Below are 12,385 nucleotides of genomic sequence, written 5' to 3'. Positions count from 1 at the left end.
AACGGCCATCGAGGTGGCTTCTCAAGCGAAACGAGTCTCTCCAATTGGGGATTCAGACCCGGAAACGGCGTTCCTCACGTCACGATTTAACAAGCGGATTATTCCTAATGAGTCAAGCATAGGCTACTTGTAAATGTCTATTTTTGATATCATCAATTCGATTGTCACTGCACGGTGACATGGCAGTATTCATTTCTAATATCATTAATGTGATTGTTATTACTAGTAAGAAAGCCATATGAAATATTGATATCAGAAATGCCAAATTTAACATATTCGTGTTATATACAATATAATATAACCGAATGTCAAATAAAGCTGTTCTCATTTCCTATATATTATACTCATTAGAAGTATTGTCAGACAAGAATGAGTATGATATAGTGAATGACTACATTTTTTTATATAAATGTAACATAAATGAATTCAGAGAGTTCGGAAACTGGATGAACTAAAGCTCTGTGATAGTGAGTAATATAAATGATAAGCACACGGGAAGAATGTAAATCAAAACGGTCAAACTAAATTCTTTAAATATAAAAACAAAGGGTAATCAGCTCCTCTCAGACACTCACTGAACAGAGCTGACGCTGAGAGGCAGAGTTGGCAACACTGCTTGTGGTATGAGATAGAACGTTTGGACCCGGAAGCAAACATAACATAATTGAGAGACCATAGACGTGAGAGACGGCATGTGAGTGGGTGTGGTTTCAGCGCCGACAGCGGACACAACCCTATCATTTGAGAGCAGAGAAGACTGCTTATTTTTTCAAGATTTTGATACCCTATTTCGTTTACTTGGTGGGTTTTCTAAGCATTCAGATTTGGCTGGGTCCCAACACATATTTTAATATTGCTTTACATGGACTTCAAGGTTAAATGTTTGCAAAGTGAATAAAGAAAAAGCATTGTACCAGAAGAGAGATGTACAGGAGATGAGAAAAAGGTGTACCTTTCTTGATATTCAGCCCCCAAGATTGGAAATGTACAGATGAGCTTTGGGGTGAATTTTATATACCATTCGTAGTCTACCTTAGCTTCCTGTGGTGGTGGGGTGAGGGTTGACTTACTGGCAGTCATGACAATCATATTTCTCTTATACTTATACTTTTTTTTTTGTTTTTGGATTGCAGAAGTTATTTAAGGAAATTCGAACTTTGAGGGAACTTGTGGATGGAAGGTTACTTCAAGATGAATAATCAATAAAATGTGTTTGTTTTTGTTTGGGGGGGGGGGGAAGGGGGGGGGGGGGTTGACTTACTGGCAATCATATGTCTCTTAGACTGTCATCACATGGTTGCTTTTGTTTTTGGGATCGCAGAAGTTATCTATCTATCTATCTATCTATCTGTCTGTCTGTCTGTCTGTCTGTCTATCTATCTATGTATCTATCTATCATCTGACATTTCTATCTATCTATCTATCTATCTATCTATCTATCTATCATCTGACCATTTCTATCTATCTATCTATCTATCTATCTATCTATCTATCTATCTATCTATCTATCTATCTATCTATCTATCTATCTGTCTGTCTGTCTGTCTGTCTGTCTATCTATCTATCTATCTATCTATCTATCTATCATCTGACCATTTCTATCTATCTATCTATCTATCTATCTATCTATCTATCTATCTATCTATCTATCTATCTATCATCTGACCATTTCTATCTATCTATCTATCTATCTATCTATCTATCTATCATCTGACCATTTCTATCTATCTATCTATCTATCTATCTATCTATCTATCTATCTATCTATCTATCTATCATCTGACCATTTCTATCTATCTATCTATCTATCTATCTATCTATCTATCTATCTATCTATCTATCTATCTATCTATCTATCATCTGACCATTTCTATCTATCTATCTATCTATCTATCTATCTATCTATCTATCTATCTATCATCTGACCATTTCTATCTATCTATCTATCTATCTATCTATCTATCTATCTATCTATCTATCTAATAAATTCATCTTTGAAGTTTGAATTAAGATTTTCAGACATTGTTTTTTTTATTTCTAGTCATCTGTTTAATGGTTATACATGTTTCTTTATCTTTGTATCTTCATATTAAAGCCGGTTTGAACCATTGCTGTGAAGTGGGCCTGTTGAAAGCTGCTTCTTATGTTGCTAATGAAATACTACAATAATTGTAATGATGAAAAATGCTTCTTTTTAGCTCAGTGTTGGTTAATACAAGAAACAAGTGAGCACTATTGAATTTCATTATTTGTCATGAACTGGGTAATGTAAGCATGGACCTGTTCCATGACTCACTATTACACAATCTGTGTAAGCATTTCTGATAGTTCCTCACATCATGCTTTAGAGTGAAGTCTAGCAGAGTAAGCCCATCACATGATGCAAAACTAGTGTTTTTTCTCTCCGGCATGTCTGAGGTAAAAAGCCACATATGTGAGCCTAACATATAGGCAGAGATTACTGAAAGTCAGATGTAATGGAGGGTCTTTGAATAAAAATACAAAGGAACTTAACAATGCTTGTACACATTTGAGCAGTGAAACATTCATCTTGTGGAAAGCCTGAAACAGAGAGATATTTGACCGTCATCATGTCCTCAGATTACTTATAGAGGGTGTGTATGTGAGCTGGTTTGAGCCCAAGAACTGACTAGAGGTGATTCATTCCTGTATCATCACAATATCTCTGAGAAAGCATGTTATGACTCATTCAGATGATCAGTAGAATTGGCATGTTTTGATTATTTGTTTGTAACTGGTTTGTTTCTGGTAATGTTTTTTATTTTTAATTAGACTAAATAAAACTACATTCCTTAAAGTAAAAAGGAAGATACTGTTAAAGGGATAGTTCAATCAAAATTCTGTCATTTCATTTATATATGACTTTCTATTCTTACTTTTTTATTCACCTATTTTTCAAATAATTCCCATTTTTTATATTTATTGATGAATGGAGTTGAAGATCTGGCTGCATTCATTATTGCTTTCATGAGCACAATTGCTCTTACATGTCATGAGTACACAGACACCCATCGCCCCACAGCTTCAACACTTCTACAGGTCTGAATTGGGGGCAGAGGTTAGAAGCTTTGAAGGGAAAGCTAAAAAGGGACTTATGAGGTAAACATCCCAAACATTCTTCTTTCTTTTCCTTATTCAGAGTGGAAAGTATTTGCATATGAAAAGGTTTATGTTCTGAGACATTAAACTGCTCTGCATCAGCAGATATGAAACTGGCTAATGAATGTAAGCTTATATGCAGACACTTAGACATAAATCACTCATTTAAAAGTTCTTCCAGTGTAATATATAGAGTCCTGAGTTAAATTTGACATATTATTCTCAATATAGAGAATTTCTGATGAACTGATTTGTTTTGCGGATTGAATTTTAGTCTGATCTCAACATTCATGTAAATTTATGACTTTAAACTGTTTTTTTTTTTTTTTTTTTTTTTTTTTTAATCTGAAAGTTTCTAAGACATGCATCTCCTTACATATCAAACAACTGTATTATTGAACCTTTACTTTCAGTTCTGTATATATTTTACATTAGTTACATAAGTTTTACACAAGTTAAATTTGACGTTAAATCTCAAACTGCATGGCTAAGAGAGTTTCTCTAAGTTTCGGTGGTCATTGCTGTCTGAGCCCAATTCAGCTAAAATCACCACAATTCATCTCATTTCATGGCCTTGCAATATTGGGAAGTTATGAAGTGTGTTAATTTAAGGAATTCCATTTACATTCACATGATTTTATTGATTGTAAGATTGTGCTGATGTACTGATTCCATACTTCCTAATCAGCTATCATGCACCATGAAAACATGAATCACTTTGTTACAAGTAATTATTTTAGACAAAATTTTTTGAACAGGTCTGCAAATAAAAACTTTTTCGCAGGGGGTCACTACCAAACCCTTGCCCCACAAAGACTGAACACAGCGTCTTGTCTTTAGAGGAAATTCTTTTCTCAGTAAGGGCTCACCACATCATCCTGTAGTGGTTTCAGTTTCACAACTTTTTTAGTTTAACTGATTCAAAAGCTGATGTTCTCGTGGGTGTTCTGCAGTGATGCTGATGAGAGCGATTGTTATGAGGCGTATCGGGCAGGGTGTAGCTGTTATGGCTCCTGGATTTGCAGGCGCTGCTACCCCACATGACTGTTTTGTTTTGGACTGGTTAGTGTACCTATGGATGATTTACTGCATAAAACCTCCTTCTTTCCTGTCGCTGGAACACGGTGTGCATGACTTGTTTTCAAGGGCCAACATCATGAAATCTTAAATCTTGGTACAAAATGCAAAAGGGTGTTAAGTGCAAATAATAAATTGCAACTAGTGTGCAAAAGGCCAAGCTTTAAAAATGACACTGGCGCCCTCCGTTGGATATTTATTATATTGCACTTAAGGGTATGATCTCTGAATCAACTATTATTTCTGGAATTTCATTGATTTAAATCAGCAGAACTGAATGTCAATCAAAGACTTTGCATGTCCAGACGTTTTGTATTGATCATTGTGCTGATCTGGTCCAATTTCTTGCTGATTTTTTTCTGTGTGTGTACATCTTAAAGGTCCCCTATATAAGTGGAATAATTGATTCTAGGACATTCAATTATTAGAAAATAATGCATACATGGACGCTTTGCATCATGGCCGTCGTCAATTATTCCTTACATAATCAATGAAATGAGCAACAGGTGTAAAAATAACCAAGAAAACAAACTGAAAATTAGGTCACAGAACTAAAAAAAAGAAGTGATAAACCCACCCAAATCCAAATCAAACACAGATCACCCATGACAGGTGACACAATATTTCATTGTTCCATGTGGTATTATTATTATTTTTTATTATTTAATTTCATTTGAAACTGTTAAGAAGCAAGAAACATTTCCAGGTTTCCAGCTGGTGTTGGACTTTTAAAAACACATTAATAATATTTTACTTGAACCACAGAACATTAAACTAAACAAAACTGTCATGGTAATGAAAAATCTTAAATCTGATGTTGGATTAATAGTATGTAACAGCATTTATTTAACAGTTTTTACTTTATAGCTGGGCTTTTGTCTTGATGGGTCATCAAAGAGTTTGTGATTCTCAATACTCAGAAAATAAACAGTTTATGTTTTTCTCTTCAAACAGATACTTCAGTTCAGATGAGTTTAATTTATTCCAGTATTTTGAAGTGTTTAATTAGGCATTTGTTTGTCATGATCGGCATCACGTTTCTGCCGAGGTGTTTCCAGTGGCTCTTATTCCAGATCCTGTTTTCCCAGCAGAACCAGCCTGATCTGATCTTTCCTCTCAGGAACCTGATGAATCTGGATCTTCAGCTGGAGACTCTTCTGAAACTACATTAGAAATATCAAATAAATCTCTATGATTCTTCATTGAAAATTAGTGTGACATGCTTGTGACTTTACCTGGACTGTGGTGGAATCACCTGCCTAACTCAACTCAAGCTGCTGACACTTTAGCCATTTTCAAGAAACTGAAGACGCATCTTTTTCACAAACACTTGACTCATTAATACTGACACTTACTATTCTATATATCTATTAAAAAAAAATTGCTACATGTACTGTTCTGGACAAACTGGGACTGGTCACAGCACTTGCATATTGTTGCCCTACTGTTGTTTGATTTCTTCTATTGCTCTCCTCATTTGTAAGTCACTTTGGATAAAAGCATCTGCTAAATGATTAAATGTAAATGTTTGCCATAAGTTTGTATTATTAAAGTCATTTACAACAAAAAACAACTTACAATTGACAATATTGACTTTGCTGTTGCTCCCCAGTAAGCAATTTTATGTCTAATAGCCGTCAAAACATAGCCTGGCCGTCTAGGCTAAAACGAGGCAAAATTTAGGCAGTCAGTGAAAATATAATAGACGTCTAACCATAACCCAAGAGTAGACTAGTCATCAAATATACAGCTAATGAATGACTACATCTATACATGTAATAGACAACAAAATAATGGCTAAAGGATTCTTTTCACTTAAATATAACAGGTTCTCATAAATGACAATCAGTCCAAACAAATTAAATGTTTTTATTTAGAAAAAGAACTCAAGATAATACAAAATGATTAAAAAAAATAATGAAAATTAAATTATACAAATACAAATAAATTTTTTTTTAAAAATATGGAACATCTTACAACTTAACATCATAAAAATATAAAACATTGACAAAGAAGTTATACATACGCAAAATAAACTTGCCTTGCCAAACCAAAAATATCATATTTGATCAAAATGATGATCAAAAGATTAAAAAATATGAGGCTTTCGTAACAAATAATAATAGGGTGCACAGGTTTCATGTTTACCCCCTTGTATTTAGATAATTAGAGAGTTTTAGGGCACAAGGAAACATACTGTACAAGTGCATGTAGCATGTTAATCTAACCACACTTACTCTGAGTCTGCACTGTTACCCGCTAAAATGTCACTGTTCATACACATGATAACACTGTACATAAATAATGAACGCATGTCAAAATGAAAAACACAGATACTTACAAGACCAAAAGCAGGAAAGAATTTGCTTTAACATTTGCTGTTGCTTGCTCTCCGACAGTTGGACAAATGGCGGAAATGTTTATCGCGAGATCAGTAGTCATGACTCAGTAGAGCCATGGTTGCCATCTAGCGCTTGAGAATTGTAATTGTACATTTTTATTTAACTTAAAATTAAAGACAGTCATATATGTGTGTGGTACATATATATATATATATATATGCAAAAATATGCTGTCACACAATGTATACTTGCATTTGATGGTATATCATGAATCCCACAAGCTTTGTGGCCAAAAATTACTTAACACTATTTTGGTTACACTCATTGCTGGTCTGAATCAGGGCTGTAGCCAAGTCGTAAAAATTAGACTATAGATTGCCTCGATTTCACCAGGTGGACTAAGCAGACTGCACATAACCTATCCAATTCAGAGCTAAATCGTGACAACATTTAGACCATGTCATGAAATGCCACTTACAACTTATAGAAATCATTGACATTGCGAACATGATGGGATATCAACCATCTCATGCACTTCCTGTCCAAAAACTACAATAAATCAGGATTGACTATAGGTGGGCTACAAATAGCCGGCCTCACTATGAGCTAAATCGTGGCTACGCACAGCCTACGCAATAGAACATGTCAAAGATATGAAACCAAACACCTTGTAATCACTGTTGACTTTGCTTACATGATGCAATATCATACATCTCGCAAGTTATTTTGGCAAAAACGACATGTAACCAAATGAAAGATTATTTTGGCTAAAATTTCCCACCGTTCTCCATCATTATTCCTTCAATCTTCTGCAGTAGTCCTTGTATCTGACCAACTGATTTACTCTGGATATTGAAACAGCAAAATCTTCCTCCACATTCAGTCAACAGTTGCTGGAGATCAGCACGATCTTTCTGTTTTAGATGTTCATCAATGCCTGTTCCAGATCCTCCAGCTCATCTCCATGTGTGAACAGAATCATGATGTACTGCTGAACTTCAGGACCAAATAAACACTTCATGAAATCCAGGATCTCTTCCTCATTTCCCACAGGTTCCTCTAGAGGAACGGTGAGCAGAACTGAACTGAGACCTGCTGAACATCCAGAGACCAGCTGCTCTTTCATCATCTCCAGCTTCTCTTTATTCAGATCTGGATCCAGTAGATCTGGACAATCAATCACACACACCTGCTTCTCTCTAATCTGTGTTTTACCATCACACACTTTAGATTTGTGCTCTTTAAACCTTGTTTCTCCCAATATAGTGTTTCCTGACAAGCTTTTCCCAGAAGCCTTTCTGCCTATCAGAAGAATCTGGATCACTGGATCATCTGGACTAGAGCTGATCTCTGACATCTCTGAAATAAAAATATGAAATAAGATCAGGTCATTGCAGGTCAAGAGTAAGGAGAGAACAAACGCCTATGTGTCACAAACAAACATTAATATTGTTTTGCTAAGTGCTAAGGACTATAATGTGTTAAGAGCTCGCTCAGGTACTGGGGAGCTAAACTATTTAGTGCTTTGTAAGTAATTAGCAAGATTTTAAAATCTATACGATGTTTAACAGGAAGCCAATGCAGTGTTGACAGAACTGGGCTAATATGGTCATACTTCCTGGTTCTAGTAAGAACTCTAGCTGCTGCATTTTGTACGAGCTGTAGTTTATTTATCAGGCGAGCAGAACAACCACCCAGTAGAGCGTTACAGTAATCTAGCCTTGAGGTCATGAACGCATGAACTAACTGTTCTGCATTTTTCATTGAGAGCATATGTCGTAGTTTAGATATATTTTTAAGATGGAAGAATGCGGTTTTACAGATGCTAGTAACATGGCCTTCAAATGAAAGATTGGTATCAAAGAGCACACCCAGGTTCCTAAGTGACGACGAAGACTTAACAGAGCAGCCATCAAGTGTTAGACAATATTCTAGGTTATTACGTGAAGAAGTTTTTGGTCCAAAAATTAGTTTGGACCTGTTTTTTCTGAATTTAGTAGTAGGAAATTACTGGTCATCCAATTTTTTATATCAGCTATGCATTCTGTTAATTTTGTGAATTGGTAAGTTTCGTCAGGGCTTGAAGAAATATAGAGCTGAGTATCATCAGCGTAACAGTGAAAACTAATGCCATGCTTCCTAATGATATCTCCCAAGGGTAGCATGTACAGAGTGAACAGCAACGGTCCTAGTACTGAGCCTTGTGGTACTCCATATTGAACTTGTGATCGATATGACATCTCTTCGTTTACTACTACAAACTGATAACGGTCAGATAAGTATGATTTGAACCATGACAATGCAATTCCACTAATGCCAACATAATTTTCGAGTCTATTTAAAAGAATATTGTGATCAATAGTGTCAAATGCAGCACTAAGATCCAGTAACACTAATAGAGAGATACAACCACGATCTGATGATAAGAGCAGATCATTAGTAACTCTAATGAGAGCAGTCTCAGTACTATGGTACGGTCTAAATCCTGACTGGAAATCCTCACAGATACTATTTCTTTCTAAAAAGGAACATAGCTGTGATGATATTACCTTTTCTAGTATTTTTGACAGAAAAGTGAGATTTGAGATCGGCCTGTAATTGACTAATTCTCTAGGATCAAGTTGTGGTTTTTTAATAAGAGGTTTAATAATAGCCAGCTTAAAAGTTTTTGGTACGTATCCTAATGATAAAGATGAATTGACGATATTAAGCAGAGGATCTATGACCTCTAGAAGCATCTCTTTCAATAGCTTAGTCGGTATAGGGTCTAACATACATGTTGTTGATTTTGATGATTTAACAAGTTTAGACAATTCTTCCTCTCCTAAAGTGTTTACTGTTGTCCAACACAAGTGCATCACAGTGCGATATGTGTTTTAGTGAGTGAGAATGTGTTTAGAGTTTTGAAAAAAAAAATGCATAAAATTTGCAAACTTTGTTTAACTGCCTGAACCCGTTTAAGATTTTACACAAAGACTTATTTATTCGATAAATGGGTCCCTGCCACTCACCATTTGGTTCAGAGAATGGAGATTAGTGTTTTAGCAGTTGTGAAAAACTCTCATTTTTATACAGTTTTTAATCAGTGACCTTGTATCCAGATGTTTGACAATACTTTTATCTTCAAACAGTCTGCCAAAAAAATACAGTTGGGTATTTTACAACTCTTGTTAATTAGCTCATCCACAGTTTTGTTAAATCTTCTAGCTACTCCCTAATAGCGGCATGGTCTGTTTTGAAACTTTTATCGCAGCTTGAAGGCCAGAGAAGAGATTACTATTTATGCAGGTGCATATTCAGCTAAGGTGAGACCTACAGTTTAAATCCTAGAGGCCTGAAATCATTTATATTCTGCAAATATATCTGAAATGTCTAATAAATATACTGTCACATTTCATTGTCATTCAGTATCTCTGTATATGATATGACAATGTTATAATATTATCTTTGTCAAATAAATCTTAAAAACTTAATTTTTCATATTAAACAAAGGACAGGCCTCGTTAGATTCGTGTTAGGATTAAATCACAGTGTTTTGTGCTCGAACTATATTGAAGGGAGGTGCGTGTTGCGCCTTGTGACTCGGAGTTGGTTTCTCTCAGGTCCTGTAAGCAAATGTAAAAGTCCTCCTAGTAATACTCGTCTACCATTCTTTATCATCGTTTGATAGAGTTGTGTAAGACATGTCTGAAAGAGGCAAAGGCGGTAAAGGACTCGGAAAAGGAGGCGCCAAGCGTCACCGTGAAGTTTTGCGCGATAACATCCAGGGAATCACCAAACCCGCTATCCGTCGTCTCGCTCTGGGCTAATATACGAGGAGACACGCGGAGTGTTGAAGGTGTTCCTTGTCTGACAACAACAGGTTAAAGTTCAAGATGCAGTCCCTGTGAGAATGAGACATAATGTGCATAAACAAAGAAAACAGGAGCTGACCATAAGACTTTCATAAATTTATATGAATATTGTATGTATATTGTGAGTGTGTGTGTATATAGGGGTGAATTCAGGTTGATTGGGACACTTTTTGCCATTGAGATGCCTGAGAAAAAGTTTTCCATTCAACCTGAATTCACCCTATACGATGATGGAACAGAGTTCAGTGTGTATTTTAATCTCTATCAGAGAACTTTCAGTGACAAATTAAACGCGTTGTGTTCATATTATGGTCCATCTGCTTGTCTGTACACTGTATGCTTTATTAAAAATGTGTGCACTGAGTTTGGTCTTATAACGCATAAGCCACATGAAGTGTTTTATAATGTCCAGTGGAGGGCGCGCGCGTGCTTCTGTTTCTCGGGTTGATGCTCCTCCCTCACAGTGAGGTCATGTTTGTGAGTGACACATTCCAGCATGATGAAGTCCTGACGATTCATGCCAAGCATTGGTAGTTTCCAGCTGGATCCAGAGGATCCAAACTCTTAGAAAGAGGATTCACCCAAACCTCACTACCAGCCAAACAATCTGTCAAAGGTCAAAACAGGAAAGTGAAACATTCAAAACTGTGGAATATTTCTAAAAACATAAAACAAGACAATAAAAAATCAGCTATTTTAATCTTACTGTATGTACCCAAGTATCAAAAGTAGCATTAAATATATTTTTATATGTGGGCAAAAATGCTTCAGTGCAGACATACAAGGTTCTGATGGCACTCCAGGTGAGGTGCTGAAGTGAGGTGAACGGTCTCAAGGTACTGACAGACTGAAAGTGAAAATATTAGGAGGAGAAAAAAAGGCTGCTGAAAGTGAATGAATCATCACACGTTTACACACACACCGCAGGCTTTGACATGATGTATTGTTCTCCATTGAACACCTGTATACTCACTGAATGAACTCTGTCTGACCCTTTATTTTAAATCGGCAAGAAAGCAACTTTTTCCAGATTTAAGGATCTTCAGCTAAACACAACTGCCTTTAAAAAAGCGATCATATTTTACTTGAACCAGAAGATTAAATTAAAGACAGTCCTAATCTTCTTTCGATGGATGTTTTCAGTAATTCAGGGAATGCAAGAACAGTGTGAGTCACTTTAGATTAATAACAGAATTATCATTTTTGGGTGAACTAACCCTTTAAATTATATAAAATATCATATATTCTATGTAAACAAGTCATTTTTAACTAGGCTATTATTTCATTCCAGTTATGATATCCTAACTTTGAGTGTGTAGATGGTATCTCAAAAGACCATTTTACACAAACAAAACAAACAAACAGACCTCACGAGGGAGCATGCTAAAACAATTCTTCAAACATCAAAAAAACTACGCCTTTGCTCCAGAAGAGATGTGTTTGTGGAAAGTCACTGAGTCACAGTTTACCGTAACAGGTTACAAACAGGCAATTGTGAAATCATCTTCCACCTTCCTTCAGGCACGGTCTGAAAACAAACTGCACCGTGGCTCAGGGTTTCTTCTGCTCAGGGGATTTCAGAGAGAGCCTAACAGGCGACTTCGTCATGCTGCTTCTGTCTGTAAGTGAACATTTGCTTGTGATGAATGCACTCGTGTCCTATATCTGTGTACTATAGACTGATTATAAAGACCATCACAACAAACACATGAAAATGCTTTATAGAAAACATACAAATATCTCAGTACATTGATGATGATCTATAATCGTGCATATGGGGAAAGCGTGTAACATGCTCATTTTTGTGTGTTGAGTTTCTCCTGGTTGCCTGTATGTATTGTGAATTATGAAGAATGAATTTGGCCCTGGAATATCACTCTTTGTACAGTCAACATTTTTCACAGTAAGTGTTTTAGAATGATTAAAGATCATAACAGAGATAAAACTTTACAATGGATGTTGTGAAAAACAGGATTTTATGACAGGAGAGTT

General features: G+C 35.8%; 1 pseudogene; it reads right to left on the bottom strand.

Moving 5' to 3' along the window:
- Window positions 1–7,306: 7,306 nt before the first annotated feature.
- LOC127510240 (uncharacterized) lies at window positions 7,307–7,896 on the bottom strand (annotated as a pseudogene).
- Between the last annotated feature and the right edge of the window lie 4,489 nt (window positions 7,897–12,385).

The sequence above is a fragment of the Ctenopharyngodon idella genome, chromosome 3 (genome assembly GCF_019924925.1).
Source record: "Ctenopharyngodon idella isolate HZGC_01 chromosome 3, HZGC01, whole genome shotgun sequence".
Classification (NCBI taxonomy): Eukaryota; Metazoa; Chordata; class Actinopteri; order Cypriniformes; family Xenocyprididae; genus Ctenopharyngodon; species Ctenopharyngodon idella.
Note: the sequence above shows the minus strand (reverse complement) of the source record. Positions and strands in the feature narration are given on the sequence as shown.